This window comes from Labrus bergylta, unplaced genomic scaffold, assembly GCF_963930695.1.
Source record: "Labrus bergylta unplaced genomic scaffold, fLabBer1.1 SCAFFOLD_165, whole genome shotgun sequence".
In the NCBI taxonomy this organism is placed as follows: domain Eukaryota; kingdom Metazoa; phylum Chordata; class Actinopteri; order Labriformes; family Labridae; genus Labrus; species Labrus bergylta.
Genome location: NW_027077245.1, coordinates 1 through 7500, shown reverse-complemented (window position 1 = coordinate 7500; position 7500 = coordinate 1).

Below are 7500 nucleotides of genomic sequence, written 5' to 3'. Positions count from 1 at the left end.
AGTATGTTGTTCTCCTCTTCATTCTGTTTGTCAGTATGTTGTTCTCTCTTCATTCTGTTTGTCAGTATGTTGTTCTCCTCTCTTCATTCTGTTTGTCAGTATGTTGTTCTCTCTTCATTCTGTTTGTCAGTATGTTGTTCTCCTCTCTTCATTCTGTATGTCAGTATGTTGTTCTCTCTTCATTCTGTTTGTCAGTATGTTGTTCTCTCTTCATTCTGTTTGTCAGTATGTTGTTCTCTCTTCATTCTGTTTGTCAGTATGTTGTTCTTCTCTCTTCATTCTGTTTGTCAGTATGTTCTTCTCTCTTCATTCTGTTTGTCAGTATGTTGTTCTCCTCTCTTCATTCTGTTTGTCAGTATGTTGTTCTCCTCTCTTCATTCTGTTTGTCAGTATGTTGTTCTTCTCTCTTCATTCTGTTTGTCAGTATGTTGTTCTCCTCTCTTCATTCTGTTTGTCAGTATGTTGTTCTCTCTTCATTCTGTTTGTCAGTATGTTGTTCTCCTCTCTTCATTCTGTATGTCAGTATGTTGTTCTCTCTTCATTCTGTTTGTCAGTATGTTGTTCTCCTCTCTTCATTCTGTTTGTCAGTATGTTGTTCTCCTCTCTTCATTCTGTTTGTCAGTATGTTGTTCTCCTCTCTTCATTCTGTTTGTCAGTATGTTGTTCTCCTCTCTTCATTCTGTTTGTCAGTATGTTGTTCTCCTCTCTTCATTCTGTTTGTCAGTATGTTGTTCTCTCTTCATTCTGTTTGTCAGTATGTTGTTCTCCTCTCTTCATTCTGTATGTCAGTATGTTGTTCTCTCTTCATTCTGTTTGTCAGTATGTTGTTCTCCTCTCTTCATTCTGTTTGTCAGTATGTTGGTCTCTCTTCATTCTGTTTTTCAGTATGTTGTTCTTCTCTCTTCATTCTGTTTGTCAGTATGTTGTTCTCTCTTCATTCTGTTTGTCAGTATGTTGTTCTCCTCTCTTCATTCTGTTTGTCAGTATGTTGTTCTCTCTTCATTCTGTTTGTCAGTATGTTGTTCTCTCTTCATTCTGTTTGTCAGTATGTTGTTCTCCTCTCTTCATTCTGTTTGTCAGTATGTTGTTCTCCTCTCTTCATTCTGTTTGTCAGTATGTTGTTCTCCTCTCTTCATTCTGTTTGTCAGTATGTTGTTCTCTCTTCATTCTGTTTGTCAGTATGTTGTTCTCTCTTCATTCTGTTTGTCAGTATGTTGTTCTCTCTTCATTCTGTTTGTCAGTATGTTGTTCTCTCTTCATTCTGTTTGTCAGTATGTTGTTCTCCTCTCTTCATTCTGTTTGTCAGTATGTTGTTCTCTCTTCATTCTGTTTGTCAGTATGTTCTTCTCTCTTCATTCTGTTTGTCAGTATGTTGTTCTCCTCTCTTCATTCTGTTTGTCAGTATGTTGTTCTCCTCTCTTCATTCTGTTTGTCAGTATGTTGTTCTCCTCTCTTCATTCTGTTTGTCAGTTTGTCAGTATGTTGTTCTCCTCTCTTCATTCTGTTTGTCAGTTTGTCAGTATGTTGTTCTCCTCTCTTCATTCTGTTTGTCAGTATGTTGTTCTCTCTTCATTCTGTTTGTCAGTATGTTGTTCTCCTCTCTTCATTCTGTTTGTCAGTATGTTGTTCTCCTCTCTTCATTCTGTTTGTCAGTTTGTCAGTATGTTGTTCTCCTCTCTTCATTCTGTTTGTCAGTATGTTGTTCTCTCTTCATTCTGTTTGTCAGTATGTTGTTCTCCTCTCTTCATTCTGTTTGTCAGTATGTTGTTCTCTCTTCATTCTGTTTGTCAGTATGTTGTTCTCTCTTCATTCTGTTTGTCAGTATGTTGTTCTCTCTTCATTCTGTTTGTCAGTATGTTGTTCTTCTCTCTTCATTCTGTTTGTCAGTATGTTGTTCTCTCTTCATTCTGTTTGTCAGTATGTTGTTCTCCTCTCTTCATTCTGTTTGTCAGTATGTTGTTCTCTCTTCATTCTGTTTGTCAGTATGTTGTTCTCTCTTCATTCTGTTTGTCAGTATGTTGTTCTCTCTTCATTCTGTTTGTCAGTATGTTGTTCTCCTCTCTCCATTCTGTTTGTCAGTATGTTGTTCTCTCTTCATTCTGTTTGTCAGTATGTTGTTCTCTCTTCATTCTGTTTGTCAGTATGTTGTTCTCTCTTCATTCTGTTTGTCAGTATGTTGTTCTTCTCTCTTCATTCTGTTTGTCAGTATGTTGTTCTCTCTTCATTCTGTTTGTCAGTATGTTGTTCTCCTCTCTTCATTCTGTTTGTCAGTATGTTGTTCTCTCTTCATTCTGTTTGTCAGTATGTTGTTCTCTCTTCATTCTGTTTGTCAGTATGTTGTTCTCTCTTCATTCTGTTTGTCAGTATGTTGTTCTCCTCTCTTCATTCTGTTTGTCAGTATGTTGTTCTCCTCTCTTCATTCTGTTTGTCAGTATGTTGTTCTCTCTCCATTCTGTTTGTCAGTATGTTGTTCTCCTCTCTTCATTCTGTTTGTCAGTATGTTGTTCTCCTCTCTTCATTCTGTTTGTCAGTATGTTGTTCTCTCTTCATTCTGTTTGTCAGTATGTTGTTCTTCTCCATTCTGTTTGTCAGTATGTTGTTCTCCTCTCTTCATTCTGTTTGTCAGTATGTTGTTCTCCTCTCTTCATTCTGTTTGTCAGTATGTTGTTCTCCTCTCTTCATTCTGTTTGTCAGTATGTTGTTCTCCTCTTCATTCTGTTTGTCAGTATGTTGTTCTCTCTTCATTCTGTTTGTCAGTATGTTGTTCTCCTCTCTTCATTCTGTTTGTCAGTATGTTGTTCTCTCTTCATTCTGTTTGTCAGTATGTTGTTCTCCTCTCTTCATTCTGTATGTCAGTATGTTGTTCTCTCTTCATTCTGTTTGTCAGTATGTTGTTCTCTCTTCATTCTGTTTGTCAGTATGTTGTTCTCTCTTCATTCTGTTTGTCAGTATGTTGTTCTTCTCTCTTCATTCTGTTTGTCAGTATGTTCTTCTCTCTTCATTCTGTTTGTCAGTATGTTGTTCTCCTCTCTTCATTCTGTTTGTCAGTATGTTGTTCTCCTCTCTTCATTCTGTTTGTCAGTATGTTGTTCTTCTCTCTTCATTCTGTTTGTCAGTATGTTGTTCTCCTCTCTTCATTCTGTTTGTCAGTATGTTGTTCTCTCTTCATTCTGTTTGTCAGTATGTTGTTCTCCTCTCTTCATTCTGTATGTCAGTATGTTGTTCTCTCTTCATTCTGTTTGTCAGTATGTTGTTCTCCTCTCTTCATTCTGTTTGTCAGTATGTTGTTCTCCTCTCTTCATTCTGTTTGTCAGTATGTTGTTCTCCTCTCTTCATTCTGTTTGTCAGTATGTTGTTCTCCTCTCTTCATTCTGTTTGTCAGTATGTTGTTCTCCTCTCTTCATTCTGTTTGTCAGTATGTTGTTCTCTCTTCATTCTGTTTGTCAGTATGTTGTTCTCCTCTCTTCATTCTGTATGTCAGTATGTTGTTCTCTCTTCATTCTGTTTGTCAGTATGTTGTTCTCCTCTCTTCATTCTGTTTGTCAGTATGTTGTTCTCCTCTCTTCATTCTGTTTGTCAGTATGTTGTTCTCTCTTCATTCTGTTTGTCAGTATGTTGTTCTCTCTTCATTCTGTTTGTCAGTATGTTGTTCTCTCTTCATTCTGTTTGTCAGTATGTTGTTCTTCTCCATTCTGTTTGTCAGTATGTTGTTCTCCTCTCTTCATTCTGTTTGTCAGTATGTTGTTCTCCTCTCTTCATTCTGTTTGTCAGTATGTTGTTCTCCTCTCTTCATTCTGTTTGTCAGTATGTTGTTCTCTCTTCATTCTGTTTGTCAGTATGTTGTTCTCTCTTCATTCTGTTTGTCAGTATGTTCTCCTCTCTTCATTCTGTTTGTCAGTATGTTGTTCTCCTCTCTTCATTCTGTTTGTCAGTATGTTGTTCTCCTCTCTTCATTCTGTTTGTCAGTATGTTGTTCTCCTCTCTTCATTCTGTTTGTCAGTATGTTGTTCTCCTCTCTTCATTCTGTTTGTCAGTATGTTGTTCTCTCTTCATTCTGTTTGTCAGTATGTTGTTCTCTCTTCATTCTGTTTGTCAGTATGTTGTTCTCCTCTCTTCATTCTGTTTGTCAGTATGTTGTTCTCCTCTCTTCATTCTGTTTGTCAGTATGTTGTTCTCCTCTCTTCATTCTGTTTGTCAGTATGTTGTTCTCTCTTCATTCTGTTTGTCAGTATGTTGTTCTCCTCTCTTCATTCTGTTTGTCAGTATGTTGTTCTCTCTTCATTCTGTTTGTCAGTATGTTGTTCTCCTCTCTTCATTCTGTTTGTCAGTATGTTCTCCTCTCTTCATTCTGTTTGTCAGTATGTTGTTCTCCTCTCTTCATTCTGTTTGTCAGTATGTTGTTCTCCTCTCTTCATTCTGTTTGTCAGTATGTTGTTCTCCTCTCTTCATTCTGTTTGTCAGTATGTTGTTCTCCTCTCTTCATTCTGTTTGTCAGTATGTTGTTCTCCTCTCTTCATTCTGTTTGTCAGTATGTTGTTCTCCTCTCTTCATTCTGTTTGTCAGTATGTTGTTCTCTCTTCATTCTGTTTGTCAGTATGTTGTTCTCTCTTCATTCTGTTTGTCAGTATGTTGTTCTCTCTTCATTCTGTTTGTCAGTATGTTCTTCTCTCTTCATTCTGTTTGTCAGTATGTTGTTCTCTCTTCATTCTGTTTGTCAGTATGTTCTTCTCTCTTCATTCTGTTTGTCAGTATGTTGTTCTCTCTTCATTCTGTTTGTCAGTATGTTCTTCTCTCTTCATTCTGTTTGTCAGTATGTTCTTCTCTCTTCATTCTGTTTGTCAGTATGTTCTCCTCTCTTCATTCTGTTTGTCAGTATGTTGTTCTCTCTTCATTCTGTTTGTCAGTATGTTGTTCTCCTCTCTTCATTCTGTTTGTCAGTATGTTGTTCTCCTCTCTTCATTCTGTTTGTCAGTATGTTGTTCTCCTCTCTTCATTCTGTTTGTCAGTATGTTGTTCTCCTCTCTTCATTCTGTTTGTCAGTATGTTGTTCTCCTCTCTTCATTCTGTTTGTCAGTATGTTGTTCTCCTCTCTTCATTCTGTTTGTCAGTATGTTGTTCTCTCTTCATTCTGTTTGTCAGTATGTTGTTCTCTCTTCATTCTGTTTGTCAGTATGTTGTTCTCCTCTCTTCATTCTGTTTGTCAGTATGTTGTTCTCTCTTCATTCTGTTTGTCAGTATGTTGTTCTCCTCTCTACATTCTGTTTGTCAGTATGTTGTTCTCCTCTCTTCATTCTGTTTGTCAGTATGTTGTTCTCCTCTCTTCATTCTGTTTGTCAGTATGTTGTTCTCTCTTCATTCTGTTTGTCAGTATGTTGTTCTCCTCTCTTCATTCTGTTTGTCAGTATGTTGTTCTCCTCTCTTCATTCTGTTTGTCAGTATGTTGTTCTCTCTTCATTCTGTTTGTCAGTATGTTGTTCTCTCTTCATTCTGTTTGTCAGTATGTTCTCCTCTCTTCATTCTGTTTGTCAGTATGTTGTTCTCTCTTCATTCTGTTTGTCAGTATGTTGTTCTCCTCTCTTCATTCTGTTTGTCAGTATGTTGTTCTCCTCTCTTCATTGTGTTTGTCAGTATGTTGTTCTCCTCTCTTCATTCTGTTTGTCAGTATGTTGTTCTCCTCTCTTCATTCTGTTTGTCAGTATGTTGTTCTCCTCTCTTCATTCTGTTTGTCAGTATGTTGTTCTCCTCTCTTCATTCTGTTTGTCAGTATGTTGTTCTCCTCTTCATTCTGTTTGTCAGTATGTTGTTCTCCTCTTCATTCTGTTTGTCAGTATGTTGTTCTCTCTTCATTCTGTTTGTCAGTATGTTGTTCTCTCTTCATTCTGTTTGTCAGTATGTTCTTCTCTCTTCATTCTGTTTGTCAGTATGTTGTTCTCCTCTCTTCATTCTGTTTGTCAGTATGTTGTTCTCCTCTCTTCATTCTGTTTGTCAGTATGTTGTTCTCCTCTCTTCATTCTGTTTGTCAGTATGTTGTTCTCCTCTCTTCATTCTGTTTGTCAGTATGTTGTTCTCCTCTCTTCATTCTGTTTGTCAGTATGTTGTTCTCTCTTCATTCTGTTTGTCAGTATGTTGTTCTCTCTTCATTCTGTTTGTCAGTATGTTGTTCTCTCTTCATTCTGTTTGTCAGTATGTTGTTCTCCTCTCTTCATTCTGTTTGTCAGTATGTTGTTCTCTCTTCATTCTGTTTGTCAGTATGTTGTTCTCTCTTCATTCTCTGTTTGTCAGTATGTTGTTCTCTCTTCATTCTGTTTGTCAGTATGTTGTTCTCTCTTCATTCTGTTTGTCAGTATGTTGTTCTCTCTTCATTCTGTTTGTCAGTATGTTGTTCTCCTCTCTTCATTCTGTTTGTCAGTATGTTGTTCTCTCTTCATTCTGTTTGTCAGTATGTTGTTCTCCTCTCTACATTCTGTTTGTCAGTATGTTGTTCTCTCTTCATTCTGTTTGTCAGTATGTTGTTCTCTCTTCATTCTGTTTGTCAGTATGTTGTTCTCCTCTTCATTCTGTTTGTCAGTATGTTGTTCTCTCTTCATTCTGTTTGTCAGTATGTTGTTCTCTCTTCATTCTGTTTGTCAGTATGTTCTCCTCTCTTCATTCTGTATGTCAGTATGTTGTTCTCTCTTCATTCTGTTTGTCAGTATGTTGTTCTCCTCTCTTCATTCTGTTTGTCAGTATGTTGTTCTCCTCTCTTCATTCTGTTTGTCAGTATGTTGTTCTCCTCTCTTCATTCTGTTTGTCAGTATGTTGTTCTCCTCTCTTCATTCTGTTTGTCAGTATGTTGTTCTCCTCTCTTCATTCTGTTTGTCAGTATGTTGTTCTCCTCTCTTCATTCTGTTTGTCAGTATGTTGTTCTCCTCTCTTCATTCTGTTTGTCAGTATGTTGTTCTCTCTTCATTCTGTTTGTCAGTATGTTGTTCTCCTCTTCATTCTGTTTGTCAGTATGTTGTTCTCTCTTCATTCTGTTTGTCAGTATGTTGTTCTCTCTTCATTCTGTTTGTCAGTATGTTGCTTCTCTCTTCATTCTGTTTGTCAGTATGTTGTTCTCCTCTCTCATTCTGTTTGTCAGTATGTTGTTCTCCTCTCTTCATTCTGTTTGTCAGTATGTTGTTCTCCTCTCTTCATTCTGTTTGTCAGTATGTTGTTCTCCTCTCTTCATTCTGTTTGTCAGTATGTTGTTCTCCTCTCTTCATTCTGTTTGTCAGTATGTTGTTCTCTCTTCATTCTGTTTGTCAGTATGTTGTTCTCTCTTCATTCTGTTTGTCAGTATGTTGTTCTCTCTTCATTCTGTTTGTCAGTATGTTGTTCTCTCTTCATTCTGTTTGTCAGTATGTTGTTCTCCTCTCTTCATTCTGTTTGTCAGTATGTTGTTCTCTCTTCATTCTGTTTGTCAGTATGTTGTTCTCTCTTCATTCTGTTTGTCAGTATGTTGTTCTCTCTTCATTCTGT